Here is an 18,292-nt window from a genome sequence, read left to right as displayed (position 1 = left end):
TTTTATAAAGACCTTTTTTAGTGTGTGAACATTTTATGATGAATGGAGCAATAGAAATGTTTCACAATTACACAGAATAAACATCAACGTGTAAAGTTTAAACGTCTTCACTTCTCTGGAAGTTGTCAGTTTTGAAGATTTGAGGTTTTGTTATGACAGCAATAAAATAGAGAAATAATATTTGTGTATTTAAAGGGCTCATATCATCGAAAACTTAATGTTCCCACTTTTTTTTAATAAAAGAGTTTGAAACAGTATGTAGACACTGTTAAAGTTTCAAAACGTACCATCCCCCCAGTCCATACAGTACATATATGGAAACTAAGGAAAAACAGCCTGTTTTAAATTCACTGTTTTTGTGATGTCATTTACAAACATCCATCTATTCAACTCCCAGTAGTTTAGTCCCACCCACTCACACTGAAGTTTTAAACTGTGTTTCAGACTGGCTGCTTTTTGAATGAGGCAGCCAATAAGGGCAGAGCTCATTTACATATATCAGTCCTAAAGGCGAAGTAACAGAAACAGCCTGTTTAATTCTAAGGGATAAAGAGAGAAGTTAGAAAATCATCATGAAAAAGTGAATTATGATTGTTTTGGGTAAATAAAATTAGACAATTACTACAATGTACTATAATTATAAGTAAAATACAAGAACAATGTAAAATATGGGCTTTTTTAACATGTACTTAGGGCAAAATAGTATTGCATAAGTTCCTGTCGAGGCAGACAGAGGGACGCAGTGAAGATAATGGATATGGGACAATGTTCAGGCCCTTTCAGGCTGGCAATAGCGAGCGGATATTAGGAAGCATTTGCCTCTGTTGTGACAACTCAAATGTAATCAAACAAACATGGGTGGCGGAATGGAGAAGACGTGCAGTGAAATGACAGCCGATGACCAATTATGGCCATCACGGCTGATGGCCTGGTCGATATATAGATAGTTACAGTATTTCATTAGATATCGAGCAAAACATCCTGTAAATGAAAACAAATGGGCCTGTCAAAGCTCGCAGATGAAGCCTGGGATAGGGAGGGAATGAGCCTCTCTCTCTCTCCTTCTCTCTCTCTCTCTCTCTCTCTCTCTCTCTCTCTCTCTCTTCTCTCTTTCTCTCTCTCTCTCTCTCTCTCTCTAATCCATTTTTAATAAGCGTTAGGGGAAAGGCAAGCCTGCAGCACCGGGAAGGAAGCTTTTCTCTCCTGTGCTAAAGCCCCCTGTCGTTTGGAGAAAGCAGAAAGGCCCTTCTGAGCATGGTGTGTGTGTGTGTGTGTGTGTGTGTGTGTGTAGACAGGTGTGAACTTACAAGAACTCATAAGTTACCTTAAAGGGACCGTATCATATAAAAACCAAAAACCCTGGTTTCTTTTGCTTTTTGAAATACAGTACAGTATATGTATCACCAGCAATTCAGCCCACATTCAGTGAAGGTGGCCTATTCATGTCAGAGTGATAAAGACTGTTGTTACTGCACATTGCACTGCTTTTTGAATGAGGTACAATAAAGCCAGTTAGAACTGAGTTCGATTGCATATTGTCGCTGTCGGAAAAAAGGGGACAATTTTCAACATGCTAATTTTTTCCCCAGGTAATTTTGGAGCATTTCTATGTCTTCATTCAACTTCATTCAGTACTCAAAGGTACAACAGTGGTTTTAAGGTCCAATTATGTACATTAAATAAGTTTTTCCAGGTGAAAAGTATATATTTGTACCTTTTTTATAACTTAATGTTTTAAAACAGAACAATAAAATAAAGAGCCTGGAGACGAGACGGGGTGTGTGGAGTCAATACAACTTAGAACATATCATTTCAATGGAAAATGGTACGATTATGTTCCCTGACTAAAGGTTCTGAGATGTACCCTTGAGGATACCACCCCAGTTTTCTATGAGAGTGTGTGCTATTGTGTTTTCTATCACTGAGTAAAAGATGTATGAGGCTTCCTTTCTCATTGGAGTAAGCATGTGAGGGCATTCAGTGCACAGTTCTGATCACAAACGCTTATCATTGATTTTGTAATCAGAGTAACAATAAAGAGTGACTGAGGTGTGACATTATTCATATATTTTCTTGTTCAAAAAGGTAGTTTGTGACGCAAACTGAATAGAAATCTCTGTATGCTCAGCTTTGTTGGATCATATTCTTTACATAGCACAAACGCAAAAAACTGCATTCAGAAATCACACTGTTAACAGAAAAGAGTAGATAAAATGGCAGAAAGAGATGATAAGGGGTGTTGTTACTGCAGTTTTCAGCTGCTGTTTGAACAAGACAACATACAAGGCAGCCAGTCAGAACAGAGGTCATTTACATATATAAGTCTTAGAGTTACAGTAACAGAAACAAGCTGTTTAACTCTAAGGCATGAAGAGAGTTTGTTCATGTAAAAATGAATTTTGACCAGTTTTGATACATAAAACCACATAAACATAAAGCAAATTTCAGGGAAAAAATCAAAGGCAAGAAAAATGTTGAATGTAGGCCCTTTAAGATGAACACTTCTTGGAATTTTGTCAGCAAATTGAGGCCATTTAAATTCCAAATTCACTAATTGATGTTGTCATGACTTCTGCAAACTACTGTACATGATATATGCTTCAGTGCCCTAAAAGCAAAGCAAGCATGATCAAAAAGGAGAAATATTTAACCAAGCAAAGAGCAAAACGAATAAACACTAAGCAGAACAAAGAGAAGATAAAGCAGGCAAAGGAATAAAAAATGAATGCAGCTAGAACAAAGAGAAAATTCCGCAGTAAAGCCGTTCGTGCTGAAGTTTCCAGAACAAAGAGAAAAGTTAGATCATCTCTTATGGAGCGATGACACGCTGTATCTGCAGCGAAGTTAGCGAAGTTAGTTACTTTCTTGCTGAGTTGCCGGGTGTAATTCGACGGACCATATGGAAAACGAGGCTGCGTATTTGTCAGAATGATTGGCATCTCCCTGAACCTGCAATATTACTGTAAGACCCTATTTTCCAGCCGCGGACTGATGGACGGTGTTAACCTGGAGGAGAGCTAGAGAAAGAGGTGTGGAGTTCAAGGTTTATCAGTTTGCAGCACACTTTCATTTTAGCCTGCCGTATACAGTATGAGGCAACTCAACCCGAGCTATTATGAAATTACAGAAATATTGGACACGCTTTTTCAGGCTTATGTATTTATTTATGTATTTACGGCTTTACCTTATCCAGCGTTTTCCCACGCATAAATGTTAACACTGCAGTTTTGCGAGTAAAGATACAGGATGGAGCGGCGCGCCAACACACTGCCAGATTACTGAATGAATATGGATTAAGGAATGCATCCGCGAGGCTTGAGGTCTCCTGCATAATGCGCCCGGCGCATATGCAATCCCACCTTCGCCAAGGTCTCGGCAAGGCTACGGCGTGGTACAGCGCGCTAGCGCGTCTCTCTCTAGCCTGCGGCTCTTCTCCGGAAGGCTCGAGTGAGTGGGTGACATGTTGACTGCCCTTTGAACCGCTTTTATGCGCCGTTCTTAAGATCTGCCAACAAGCCGGCTCTCTCCCACACGCTGAAAGAGAAACAATTTCCTAACATATAGCCTACAGGCCTGCTTTCCTTCCTGACAACTCTCTTACCACAGGCCTCTGCGCTTTCATCTCGGCCTCCAGCCTTTGTCTCGCCTCCCTCTTCTCCCCGAGTAAAGCAGCAGCTCCTTACGGCTGTTCCAGTCCCTGCTCTCCTGGCTGTCGCCTTAAAGGAATAGTTCAGGCAGAATTTACTCAATTTTCTCCTTTCCTCAAGTGTGGTCAATTAGCCAAGACATGCTTGGCGTCTGAAGTTTGCTTCTGGAGTTCTGTAAGGGAGCTCTGAGGCTAATGTTGCTAACAATGGAAACTTGTAGCGGCCAGGTTAGCACTGTGCAAACGATGCCTAAATCGTCACACATTTACTCAGATCGTGCTGAGTTGAGCCCTAGGGATCCTAAATCCTTGTTTCTTTCTAAGTAGGTCAGTCTTCTTATTGTGGGCACACAATATACATGTAAAAGGTATGTGAATAACTTTCCAATGCATTTTGCCAGAATTCTCCTTTTGCGATATCTCTGGATATCCAGACAGTCCTAATCTTGGGGTAGTGCTTATGTAAGCAATATCCTAGCTAATCACAAAGCTGATGTGGGTTGTGCAGCCCACACAGCCTTAGCAGAACTGTGTTCCATTCTCTTTGTGTTCAGCTGGAGAAAGCTAATGACCAAGCGAAAGCTAACAATGAGCAAAAGATAACCTTGCAAGCCTAACTGAGTTATCAAGCTTGCGCATCTGTCTGCCTGTTATCTGTCTCATCGTTCATCCATCTGCCCATCTGTCTGTCCATTCGTCCGTCCGTCTGTCCATCCATCCATCCGTTCGTTTGCTTAGCCATCCATGCCAGCATTCAATCATTTCACATCCAGCAGTAACGTGAATAGCTGAATAGCAGGCTGGGAGTGATGGACTGAGGGATGTCAGTCAAGCATGCTCATTAGAATATAAGGACCAGACATTTATCATATCAGTGTTTTTTAATCCATATTTTATTATATTTCTAACTTTTTAACACACCAATAATTTTAATATTATACAAATGTTTTTAACATTTTATAATTTGTAACTTTAATCTCAAACTCGGCTACTGTATTACACACTGTTATCTATAAAAAATGGACAAACAGATAGATGAAGTGTAGACTTTAACATTTCTGATAATACTGTTTTAGCTATGCAACCTAATTTTGTCCTTTGTTATAACTAATAGTATATCATACAGTGTCAGAAACAAATAGGGAAGTCTATTTGAGTCAAGTGTTTGATAATTTAGGCATGCAGACAAGCAAAAATGCTAACTTGTAAGTATAAGCATATATTACATATTAGCCACATTAGCTTCTTAAAGAACCAAACTCAGACACAAAACATGTCTTGGCTGATTGACTACATTTGCAGTAAGAGGGAAAATTGTGTAAATTAGAGTTTTTCACCAAACTATTACTTTAAGACTGACTTGAACATGTTACAAAGCATGGTTGGATGGTTTTGGCGCTTCAGAAGAGAAAAAATGATAATGAGGCTTCTTGAGAGGAAGCATTGTGTGAGGAACTCATTAACTCATGGTTAGACAGTAGAGAAGAACAAGGATGTCCTTACAAGGAAGAGAGAAAGAGAGAGAGAAAGTAGGCCTTTTGCACGAGTTTCAGGTGTTAATCAGACATATTCTGTCTGTGTGTTATGTATAAAACGTAGTGCATCAGCCTAAAAGCAGTTTATGGATACTTTACCAGTGCATGGCATGTAAAGACATACAAAAAAGGAAAACTCAATAAACGGCTTCTTTACAAACACTGAAGTACCTGCTAAATCCTGAGTAGACTGATAAATCAGTGTGATGATCAGTTATTAATCTCAGTATCACTGAGCTCTGCTGAAGCCTGAGTAGACTGAAATATCAATGTGATGATCAGTTATTAATCTCAGTGTTACTAAACCCCTTTGAAGGATGATCAAACTGGACAGCCTCTTCAGTCAGCAATCTCATAGTTATGACAAACTGAATTTGAAAGGATTCTGTAACTTTGAGTGTTTTTCCATAACTCTTATCAGTATGTAATCTAAATGTATTTTGAAGATATTCTAGGGGGGCCCTAGTGGCCTGGGCCCCTGGGCATGTGCCTATAAAGCCCAGTGGAATGATCTGGGCCTGACAATGTGCATATGAGGGGGATCACGCAAAACTGGGAAGGATTGTGCAAAATGTGTGTGAGGATATCGGAAATGGCTGATTGCATATTCTGTTGGACTTACTAACATTTGGGCAACTTGTGATGTCAGTTTTGCATCCTTTAAAGCCAAAATTAATTAGCGATAGTGTCACAGAAGCATGCTGTTGGGAAGCTTCCTTTAACAGTGGCAGCAGACCCAGTGGCTAGACACAGGTACAGGCCTCAAACACATGCTGAAACAATATTTACCAAAACCATAACATTATTTCACCTCTCGGGACCAGGTGTATATATACATGAGAGGAATACAGCACCAAATGTGCCTTAACACAGCCGCAAACATGAGCTCACAGTGTTTTGGATATGGGTGAGGGTCCAAACACTGATTCATATATCAGTATCAGTGCACTGACAGGGAAATAATTAGGTCACAGACTGGTTCTAAAGCTAAACAAAGGTATGGACTATTACTGTACATCAGAGAGAAAACCCTGCACGCATGGTATAATAGAAACAACAGTGGTAAATGGAAAAAAAATCCATAACTGATACCGGAGAGGTCGGCCACCAGCATTATGAAGGCAGACAATATAAATAGCACTGCAATATTGTAAATGTTTATATAGAGCTCACGTGGACGTTGCATGGCACTTCTGAGATTTATGGGCCGCACAGTAATATGTGGAGCTGGCAGCAGGCAGCGGGTAATACTTCACGTTAGTTATCATGTTGAGTGTAAATTTGCAGTGAAATATATGGTGGATATAAAATGTTTTAGTCCATTTCTTTTTCCTTTCTGCACCTCCCTCTGAGGATCGTGAGCGTGCTGCAACATCACGCTGCTTGTGTGAAGTACTGAAGCTGTGGCCAGTCAGTGGAGCGTGAGTGTCTCTTCACTGCTTCCAGCCAGCAGCATCTGTGAACTTTTGGGGGACCTTAGAAAAAACCCCTTTGGGCCGACAACCGAACACACTTCTCAGTGCTGGATTCATTTAATGCTTCAGAGGTGAAAAGCCTACAATAATAATAATAATAATAATAATAATAATAATAATAATAGTAAATAAATAAAGCAGCTTTTAAAGACAGATTTACAAAGTGCTTTAATGGGAACAATAACAATAATAATAATAATAATAAGAAGAAGAAAAATACGAAGAAGAAGTAAAAAATAAATGAGTAAAAACTGATTTAAAAATGACAAAAATAAAAATGAGTATAAAATAATTTTTAACTATATGTCAATGGCGATATGTCAGAAACTATATGTCAGTAGCTATGCGTCAGTAGAGTTGTGTCAGTAGTTATGTCAGCAACTATATATGAGTAGCAATAATGTCAGTAGTTGTATGTCAATAATTATGTCAGTAACTATATTTCAGTAGCTGTGTCAGGAGTTATGTCAGTAACCCTATGTCAATAGCTATATGTCAGTAGTCACATGTCACTAACCATATGTCAGTAGCTCTGTCGGTAATTATGTCATTAATTACATGTCAATAGTTGTATGTCAGTAGCTATATGTCAGTAGTTATATGTCAGTAACTTTGTTAGTAGCTGTATGTCAGTAGCTATATGTCAACTGTTGAATGTCAGTTGTATGTCAGTAGCTATTAGACAGTAGCTCTGTCAGAAACTATATCAATAGCTATGTCAGAAACTATGTCAGTGGCTGTATGTCAGTTGTTGTATGTCAGTAGCTATATGTTAATAGTTAGATGTTAGGAGCTATATGCCAGTAGTTATATGTCAGTAGCTTTGTCAGTAGCTATTTGTCAGTAACCATATGTCAGAAACTATGTCAGTAGCTGTATGCAAGTAGTTATATGTCAGTAGTTACATGGCAGTAGCTAATTGTCAATAACTATGTCAGAACATACATGTCAGAAACTATATATTTATTAACTATATGTTAATAGTTATGTGTTAGTAGCTATTTGTCAGTAGATGTATGTCAGTAGCTACAGTGTGTCAATAATTATACGTAGCTGTATGTCAGTAGTTATATGTCAGTAGCTATTTGCCAATAACTGTCAGAACATACATGCCAGAAACTATATGTCAATAGCTTTGTCAGAAACATGTCAGTAACTATATGTCAGTAGTTGTATGTCAGTAGTTATAGTTATAGGCTGTACAACAGTACACGAGTATCAGTAAGGATGCTCCATCCTTACATAGCAAAACCTATTTAAATGAATTTTGAGCACCATTCTCAGCTTGGGGCCCTAAGCAATTGCTTTGTTTGCTTGTCCTGTAGCATCACCTCTGCTACCAGCTTCCAGTGGTCCCTTGGGCACTAGGCAGTGGACTGCCAGTGGATAACTAGAAGAAACCCTGGACATTAAAGTACTCCAGTATTCAGAGTTTCTTCTATTTATCCACTGGAGTCCAGTCAGTAGTCACCTCTACTGTCTGATTGCAATGTGAAAGACTTGAGACATCTCTTTCAGAGCATAAAGAGAATACCATGAGCCATGATTTTCCTTTTTAAACCCCCTTGGACTGAATGGTGCGGGAAATGTGTCAGCCGCTTGCTGAGAGTGGTCTTCATGTGATGTGTGCTCTGTCCAAACCTTGCTGTAAGATGGTGCAATAGTTGCTAAAGCCTGGCTGCTAGCACAGAGCAGTGCAGTTTGGGAAGAAATGTTTGGCAGATTCATAAGTCTATGTGTGTTTTGGTGTGTGTGGACACCTGATTTCATGTGGAAGAAAGTTTTTTTTATTGCCATTTTTCTTCTGTTCGAGTCATACTTATTCTTGTGTCAGTAGTTGAATGTCAGTTGTATGTCAGTAGTTATTTGTCAGTAACTATATGTCAGAAAATATGTCAATAGCTTTGTTAGGAACTGTGAGTAGCTGTATGTCAGTTGCTGTACGTCAGCAGCTGTATGTCAGAAAATATGTCAGTAGCTGTATGTCAGTACTTGTATGTCAATAGCTATGTCAATAACTACATCAGTAGCTATATGTCACTAATAACTGACTTGAGTCAATAACCAATAACTACATCAGTAGCTATATGTCACTAATAACTGACTTGAGTCAATAACCAATAACTACATCAGTAGCTATATGTCACTAGTTATGTCAATAGCTTTGTCAGTAGCTATATGTCAGCAGCCATATGTTAGTAGTTGAATGTCAGTTGTTTGTCAGTAGCTGTTTGTCAGTAACTATGTCAGAAAATATGTCAGTAGCTTTGTTAGGAACTGTCAGTAGCTGTATGTCAGTTACTGTACGTAAGCAGCTATATGTCATTAGTTATATGTCTGTAGCTATATGTCAGTAGTCGCATGTCAATAGCTATGTCAATAATTACATCAGTAGCTAGATGTCACTAGTTATATGTCAATAGCTGTGTCAGTAGCTATATGTCAGCAGCTATATGTCAGTAGTTGAATGTCGGTTGTATGTCAGTAGTTATTTGTCAGTAACTATATGTCAGAATCTATGTCAATAGCTTTGTGAGGAACTGTCAGTAGCTGTATGTCAGTTGCTGTACATAAGCAGCTATATGTCATTAGTTATATGTCAGTAGCTATATGTCAGTAGTTGTATGTCAATAGCTAGGCCAATAACTACATCAGTAGCTATATGTCACTAGTTATATGTTAATAGCATTGCCAGTAGCTATATGTCAGTAGCCATATGTCAGTAGTTGAATATCAGTTGTTTGTCAATAGCTTTGTTAGGAACTGTCAGTAGCTGTATGTCAGTAGCTTTATGTTAAAAGTTATATGTCAGTAGCTATATGTCAGTAGTTGTATGTCAATAGCTATATCAATAACTACATCAGTAGCTATATGTCACTAGTTATATGTCAGTAGCTTTGTCAGTAGCTATATGTTAGTAGTTATATGTCAGTAGTTGAATGTCAGTTGTTTGTCAGTAGCTGTTTGTTAGTAAATATACATCAGAAAATATGTCAATAGCTTTGTTAGGAACTGTCAGTAGCTGTATGTCAGTAGTTGTATGTCATTAGCTATTTGTGAATATCTATGTCAGAACATACATGTCAGAAATGATGTGTAAATAGCTTTATCAAAACTCAGTAGTTAACTACAGGGACTTTCACTGCAAACTAATGGAGCTTTTCTTAGGTTGTAGAGGTGTGTAATAAAACTTTGGACCTGCCAGCAGGCCCGTGGCTTGGTGAGGGGTTAAAGTAATACATTATTTCATAAATAATATAAATAAAAAGTGGTGAAGCAAAAGCATATGTCTGCTTTCCTCTAATAAAAGTGGGAGGTGGCCCACTTGTTCCATTCAGGTGCCTCAGTGTGTGTGTATAAAACCCCTTGGACTTCCCAGTGGGCTCCTTAGTGATGAATGTGTTGTGGTATTCATATCAAGGCCCTGCTGGATGGCGACTGTCTGTGAAAAGCACATCTCAATAGAATGATGAAACTTGGCCATTAGCAATGAAAGCTCCCCGTTTGTCCTTAAAAGTAGCCCCAATGCTGATAGGGAATATGGCTGTGATTTGGCAATGCAAATATACAGATCCATTACTGTAATGTGGCTGTAGGCCAGATCAGCGAGGTTCCCACATGCGTTTTTTTGTCGTCCGTTTGGCTCGCTGAAATGGGCTATGGGACTTTTCTCTTGATCAAATTTTGATGCCCTTCTGTTTGATGGAATGTGCCAAATTTCAGAGGCAGATTAACCTGTTTTGCCAAAGCCTGATGAGATACACTCCTGATACCTCATAGAGGGAGCCAACCAAACAACACTAATATATGTCCATCAGTCAGAGAGAGAGAGAGAGAGAGAGAGAGAGAGGGAAAGAGGTAAAATGAGAAAGAGAAAGAGAGAGATGGGAAAAGAGATAGAAAAAAGAGGGAGAGAAAGAAAAGGGGAGCGACAGAGAGAGAGACATAGAGAAAGTGGCAGAGAGTGAAAAAGAAAGATAGGTAGGGAAAGAGAGAGAGAGAGAGAGACATAGGGAAAGAGACAAAAGAAGCAAAAAAGAAAAGAGAAAAAAGGGGCAGAGGGAGAAAGAGAGAGAGGGGGGGTTAAAATGAAAGAGAGACAGAGATAGGGAAAGAGATAGAAAGAGAGAGAGAGAGAGAGGGAAAGAGGTAAAATGAGACAGCAAGAGAGAGATGGGGAAAGAGACAGAAAGAAAGAAAGAGCGAGAGAGATAGGGAAAGAGGTACAATGAGAGAGAGCAAGAGAGATGAGGAAAGAGACAGAAAGAAAGAGAGAGAGAGACAGAGAGAGAGATAGGGAAAGAGGTAAAATGAGAGAGAGCAAGAGAGAGATGGGGAAAGGGACAGAAAGAGAGAGAGAGAGAAACACCAAAAAAGCAAGTGACATAGAGAGAAGGAGGAGAGAGAGACATAGAGAAAGAGACAAAGAGAGAAAAAAGAAAGAAAGATAGGTAGGGAAAGAAAGGGAGAGACAGGCAGAGAAAGCAAGAGAGAAGGAAATAAGCAGAAAGAGAAAGAAAGAGACATAGGAAAGGGACAAAAGAAGGAGACAGAGAAAGACAGAAAAAGTGAACAACCGAGGGAGAGAAAGGAAATAGAGAAAGAGGCAAAGAGAGAGAGAATGAGGGAGGGGGGATGACAGGCATGGGGGATAGAAAAAGAGAGAGAGAGAGAGAGATGTAGGAAAGGGCCCAGAAAGAGAAAGACAGAAAAAGCAAGAGACAGAAAGAGAAAGAAAGAGAGAGAAAGAGGAGGAGCCAGACAGAGAAATGTAGGGAAAAAGGCGCAGTGGGGGGACATAGACATACAGACAGAGAAACATAGGGAAAGAGGTAGAAGGAAAGAATACAGAAAGGCAGAAAGTGGAGTGTTTGAGAGAGAGAGAGAGGGAGGGTGAGAGAGAGAGAGAGAGAGAGAGAGAGAGAGAGAGAGAGAGAGGAATTCTTTTGTAAAACTACATCACATTGACACAGTACACTGCACCATTATAGTATTATACATTAAAAACAGAGAAACAAAAACAGTGAGGTCATGGAGGATTGGTGTACTTCATTAATTCTTGCACCACTACAAGATCTGTGCTTGTAATAAATTGGATTAAGATCTACCAGCTTTGCTGTGGGTTAATTACAGTCACCCCTACTGTCTGATTGTTCATGCGTGGTTGTGTGATGGAGCTCTGTGCAGTGCGCTGTTTTAATGGGCCTAAAGGGTTGAACAGGCCAATGAAGAGCCAGGCAGCTCTGTCAGCTACACCTGCCCTTCTGCCTGTGTGATCTTCCACAATTACAGTGTGTCATTTCTGCTCATTCTGCAGCTCAATGCTACGTGTTGTCCCACTCCATAAAGATACTAATAATGTTTGCGTTTTTGTATTTTTGTGGAATTTACGCTCAGGTGGTCTCTACTGGAACAACCCTTTGACATAACATGTAAACAGACTACACGCTTGACTGTGAGAGTTGAACACTGTGTGATTATGGATCATTTCAGCACTATTTACTGTGTGATAGCTTCACTAGCGTGTTATGAAACAGTGGTTCTCGGACTAGTTTCATTTTTGCTCGATCCCAAATCCAAACATACAGGGATAGAGCAAGATGGACCATCTAGGGGTCACTGAGGACTGGATTAAGAAAAATACAGACTGTCTGGAGATTTCTGAAGACAGCTTTGAGAACCTCTGCCATTAAAGATCCATCTTTGGTTACCTTTCAATGCAGCATTCATTAAAAACAATTTTGATTTGCAAGTATGAAGAACCTTTTTAGAATTTACAGAACCTCCACATAAACCTTCTAAACCAAGGGTAAAGCCCAAAGCACCACAGAGCAATTCTATTTTTTATCTTTCTGTCACTAAAACACCAGTCATTTAAATTTATGCTATCAGATATGAGTCTTTATCCTCTTAACGGGTGTTTTTAATCACTGTTCACTAGAACCGAGCCTGTACTGCAGTGGGAGGCACTGTGCACTCGTGTTTGCTTAGCCTAGCAGGCTACGGCTCAAAGCACTACAGAACAGGTTAGATTTCAGCTATCTGTCACGCCACCATCAATCACTCGACCTTACTCTTGCTGTTATGTCTTTATTATCTATACTTGTGATAGCAGAGCGCTGACTGGTCGAATCAAACCTGTACTGGGGTGTTTGGATCTCTTCAGCTATGCTAAGTTAACTATGAGAGAGGAACCGGCTAGCATTAGCTTAGCTAGGCGGCTCCAGCTCCAGACACCAGAGAACAGGTTTAATTTCGGCTTTTTGGCCCTCTATCACCGTCCACTCGACTTGTCCACTCGAATTTGTGTCAGTAAAGCTTTTGTTAGTGAGAGTCTAACCTGTTTTGTGGTGAGCAGAGCTGGCAGCATGCTAGCTAAGCTAATGCTTACCAGTTACTACTCTCCCCTGGTTATCAGCACCGTTTAACATTTATGAATTGGTGTTAGATTGAAGTTTTGATATTTCTTGAATGGTGGGTTTAAAATCGTGCGCTGCTGTCATTTATTTGCCATCCATATGAGGGAACTGAACTTATTTGATTGTTTTCAAGCTTGAAATAACACAGCAGGATGCAGTGGCTCAATGCTGTTGTTTCTATTTTGAGGTATGAGTAACAGCAAAATAGTTCAAGAAGTAAACCAACAGCACAGATTAAAATTAAACTGAAAAGTAGAAATCCATTAAAAATGTACTTAAGCACTATGTAAATGGAATCTTTATCTATGCGCCCCATTTGCAGTAGTGACACCAAGCTGTAGCCTCATGATTGGAGCCGTTTCTGCCCGCTAGCGTAATGAGAATCATCACTTCTAAAAGTAAACAAACAAGAATGGAGGTCACTCTTATTTCGGCAAACCTTAAATTCCCTGAGACATTTAACCACCTACAGTATCATATTCCCAGCTCATCACTCTGCCACTTCATTTGCAATGTATTAAACAAAACTCGTCGTAGCAGGTGAAGTTGATGAAGCTTGATGGGTGTAATTTTTGGATGCAGCAGCACAGCTGGCAGGGCTGTGCCCAGCATCAAGGACACCGGGGAGGAAGGTATGCAAATGCACACAGCTCTAATCAATTAGAAACAAGATGAAAATGAAGAACAACTTAGTGGCACCATAGCTGGGGAACAGAAGCGAAACCCACGCTGCATGTTTAGGAACACCAGTCTAAGCTTAGGCCTCAGACGGTGTCTCAGGCCTTAGAATGTGTACAGTATGTCTAACAGATTACACAACAAAGTGATGCTCCAGTTTGGGCACCAGTTCTAGCTCTAGTTAAATTTTGTTCCGTGAAACTGACCACAGCTGAAAATGATCCGTCATATGATGTTTACTTTCTCCCATAGATTTCATTACACAGATTTGCAGCACACGCTGTTTCGCTCTGAAATGCTTTAGCAACGTTTACTCTAGCACCAAATGGGGCTCTCCAAACGTGCTGATTTATTCATACTGTAGCAAGACTGAGAGAGAGAGAGAGAGAGAGAGAGGGAGACTGAGAGAGAGAGAGAGAGAGAGAGAGAGAGAGAGAGGGAGAGAGAGCAAAAGAGAGTGAGAGAGAATGAGAACGCGAGAGAGAGAGGGAGAAAGCAAGAGTGAGAGACAGAGAGAGAGAGAAAGACAGGCATACAGAGAGAGAGAGAGAAGGAGATAGAGACAAACAGACACATAGACAGACAGAGAAACGTGGAGAAAGAGGCAGAGGGAAAGAACAGAGAAAGACAGTAAATGGAGTTGTGTGTACATATGTGTACTTAACTCTTTGTGGGGAACTGAAACAGCCAGGATGCAAGGCTAGGTATTAAAGGGAAACTCCACCGTTTTTTCAAAAATTCTGTATAATTAAATGGTTAAGATGTAAACAAAGTCATTCAGAGTAGTTTGGTACAAAATGCTTAATTCTAGAGAAAGTCAGAAGTCAGAATTGTTTACAGCAGTAGTGATAGGAACCAGACGTCTGAAGACTTTAAGTCCTCTGAAAGCTACATCACAGAAAGTTGTTGCATTAAATGGTTATGAATACTCAGCCTGATGTTATATGATATGAGAGTTTTGGCCTAAAACGTATTTTAATCAATTTATTCTAATCTGGTCATGATGGAGGGATACATTATGGGTGTTCTAAGGTAAAATAGTCCCCAAAGAAGACTCTTTTTTTTCTTCGCTTTTTTACCATCATCAACATTACATATAAAAACCCCAGAGGACTTATGTATGTTGCTGGTTTTGGATATTAAGTAAAATGGCTATATTTGTTGGTTTCAACACCACTGTAAAGAAATCAGAGTCAGTAAGTTTCTCTATAAATTAACTATTTCGCATCAAACCACTCTGAATGACATTGTTTACATTTCAACCTCTGAATTATGCAGACATTTAGAAAAATTGGTGGAATTCCCCTTTTAAAGTTTCTGAGTCAAGGTTGCCAAAAGTTTGGCCTGTGAGGACACCAGTAAGGCACCCTAACCGCATCCTCTACCCAATGAGAGAACAAGCATATTGTGTTCATTGGTAGGATCGTAGAGGTGTACAAAGATATTTTGGATGCAAACCTACAAAAGTCTACAAAGATGAAATTATCTGAAACACACTGGACGTCTTTTGAAAGATTTATTTATTTATTATGGTCTGTTTAATATAAATGCCACTTAGTTTGACATTTTGCTTCATAACACAGTGAACACAAGTATGGGACACATGACCAGATGCTTTTTGAGGCCACTGTATGTTTGTGTTGTAGACATGGTGACCCTTTCACTAATGCAGAAAAAATGCAAAATCAGGCAAATTCCCCTTTAGGATTATTCATTTTTTCCTTTTTATAGTTCTATGTGGATCTGGTAGGTCTGTGTGTCTTTGCTAGACTCCCACATAAATATTCGTCCGTTCAGCTGGAGGTTATTTCCTAGTGAGCCATCTTTCTGAAAGGGGACGTCTGTGTCGTCGTATTTTAAGGCGCACCATGGCGAATGTGCTTGTGGCATAAATATCATTGTGCTGCACGTGCTGCTTGAGATTCATATAGGTCAGCCGCATGCATTAGGCCAGGCACGGCCGATGTTGGACTCAGACAGCAAGGCGGGAGCTGGAGGCCAGATGTGTGCCTACATGAGGGAAGGACACATGGGGACTTATGGAGGGGGCCAAGTGTTTGGATTTGAACCAAGAACAGCAGCGGCCCACCTTCAGAAGGGAACGTCCCCTCCAGGCTTTGGGATGGACCGCCTTGGCCTTTTATCTTCCAGTTCAGGGCTCTGTTTTTTGCAGATAAATGCTTCCCAATCCACCATGACAGATGTCACAATGCATCGTCTCTATTTTGATACGTACCCTCTGATCCTGCCACAAACAATAAAGAGACCGTGCGAGGGCTGGTCCCGTCCCCAGACACAGCGCCAACACCATGGAACCATGGGAATACCAATAAGCTGGGGTCCAGGGTGCACAGGAGGTTTATAGGATGGGTGGCACCAGCATGACTGTACACTCTTACAAGTAAAAATTAAAATAAATAAACAAATAAATAAATTTTACACTTTTTGGTTCCCTACAGAACCTTTTATTGTATTTTATACATTTATTTTGTAAATGAGATGTCAGAGTGTGAACAACAAGTTTGAAGACCCTCCAAATAACATAACATGTTCTATGCCAGTTAATGGTATTCTTAAAAACTTCTTTGGAGTGCTGCCATAGAAGAAACACATTTGATTGGTTCTTTATGGAACCAGTTTAGTAAATAGGATGCACGAGTGTGAACAACCTTTTAAAGTTTAAAGAACCCTCAAAATGAGGTAAAGATACTATGGTAACAATTTACTGTAGGGCACAATTCATAAGGCTACATGACAGGCACATAAGCTTGCCATGACAACTGACATAGCCCTACATAAAAGTTTATAAATGCTTATTCCAATAGGCATCATCTGTCATAAAGGCTACTTTAGCTAACTTCGATCAAAATTGGCAAATACAGCCTTTATAGCAAATGACGTCTGTTAGAATAGGCATTTATAAACATTTATGTAAGTCTATGTCAGTCATCTTGACAAGCTTATGTAGATGTCATGTAGCCTTATGAACCGTACCCTACAGTAAAATGTTACCGATCCTATAATAGTTAATGTTTTTCTTATCTTAAACATAAGGTGCTCATAAAGATTCTTTTATGCGATAACATAGAAGAACCATTTTCGGTTCCCTTAAGAACTTTTCAATTGTTGGTTCTTTTAAGAACTGTTTTTGTGAAGGAGATTTTTGAACGTGAAAAATCTCCTTTATGGCTGATGCAAAAAAGTAGCTATTTCTGCTCTTTTTCTCTTTTAATCATGTGATTTCTAAGTGCTGTTGCTGCTTTATTTGATATATATAAAGAATGTGATCTACAAAGGCATGAATTTGTAGATTTTTTTGTGGTTTTGAACAAGAAAATACATTCATAGGAATGTAACAGTCACACATCAGATGCATTGGATTGTTACTGACTAAACAAAACAATAATAAGCTCTTACCAATCCGAATTGCACTCTGAATGATCTCACATGCTCACTCAGTGCATGCAGCAATAAAGAAGCCCAATGAATCTCTTGTTACATTTCAATCTGGCCAACTTACATATGCGTGCACCGTAACTATAGGGTCAATCTCTAACTTCACAGAATGGATTGCCGGCGCGATGCATGGCTTGATACGCTTAAAGCTTAAAGAACTCTGACATAATGTAAAGGTTCTATTTATTTTATACACACACAACTTATAATGGCAAACATATATGCATTCATGGGATCCTGCTGGTGTGGGTTCGTGCCAGTTTCCTCCCTTTCACTGATGCTAATAAAGTCTACTTGAGTGCAGAAAGCTCCCCTTTGCAGAGAATCTTCAGCCTGCCCTATGTGAATGAGTGAGTGAGTTAAGCTGGTTTCACACTGAACATGGTATGCGCTGCACTCGTCACTCATGTCTGCAACAAGCTGCTTCCACACAACTCGCAGTATGTGCAGCACTCGCCGGTTGGGTGCAAAAATGGGAAGTACTCTCCAATAAAACTAGAGTAGGAACTACCAGACACGCCTACTCCTCTCTTATTGTCTGCACTGAGACTTGGCAGATGCGTCTCACAAAAGCTAAAAACATTTGAACTTTTTATGACCCTGACCGTCTGCCGCAGCAGACTCCATTTTCCGCTGCGCTTGCAGCTGAGCTTCACACAGCGAAAATCCGCATCTGTGCAGCGCAACCCATTGAACATAATGTGTTTGAAAGCGCAGCGGTGAATTTCTCGCGTTCAAAGTGAAAGCAGCTTTAGATAGTTGGTTGGTTGGTCAATTACAGGCTTCACGTGTAATAAAATTTCTAATGGAACAGTGATTATTTTGTTATTTGTCAGTGTGACCAGTAAACGATTGTAGAAGTACTAAATCAGCAGAACTTAAGCACAGTTTAAGGGCAAAGTGAGAAATAAATAGGCCACACTCTGTAAAATTCAAGGTCAGCAGTAGTGAGAGTCCTGCTCTGTCTGTGTGTTAGAGTGCTTAGTTACTCGCTCTCACTAGCCTGCTTCTGGCCATTGCCTCAGGGCTCTCACTACAGCAGAGCACTCCTACCACCTCAGGCCTGCCCACATTTTCAAAGGA

General features: G+C 39.9%; 1 protein-coding gene across 1 annotated transcript in view; it reads left to right on the top strand.

Annotated features, from left to right (window-relative positions):
- Window positions 1-18,292, top strand: part of celf5a (cugbp, Elav-like family member 5a) — a 289,807-nt gene that overhangs the window by 218,155 nt on the left and 53,360 nt on the right. The gene's annotated exons all lie outside the window — the stretch shown is intronic.

This window comes from Colossoma macropomum, unplaced genomic scaffold, assembly GCF_904425465.1.
Source record: "Colossoma macropomum unplaced genomic scaffold, Colossoma_macropomum, whole genome shotgun sequence".
NCBI classification, from domain to species: Eukaryota; Metazoa; Chordata; class Actinopteri; order Characiformes; family Serrasalmidae; genus Colossoma; species Colossoma macropomum.
This window is presented reverse-complemented; position numbering and strand designations above follow the sequence as displayed.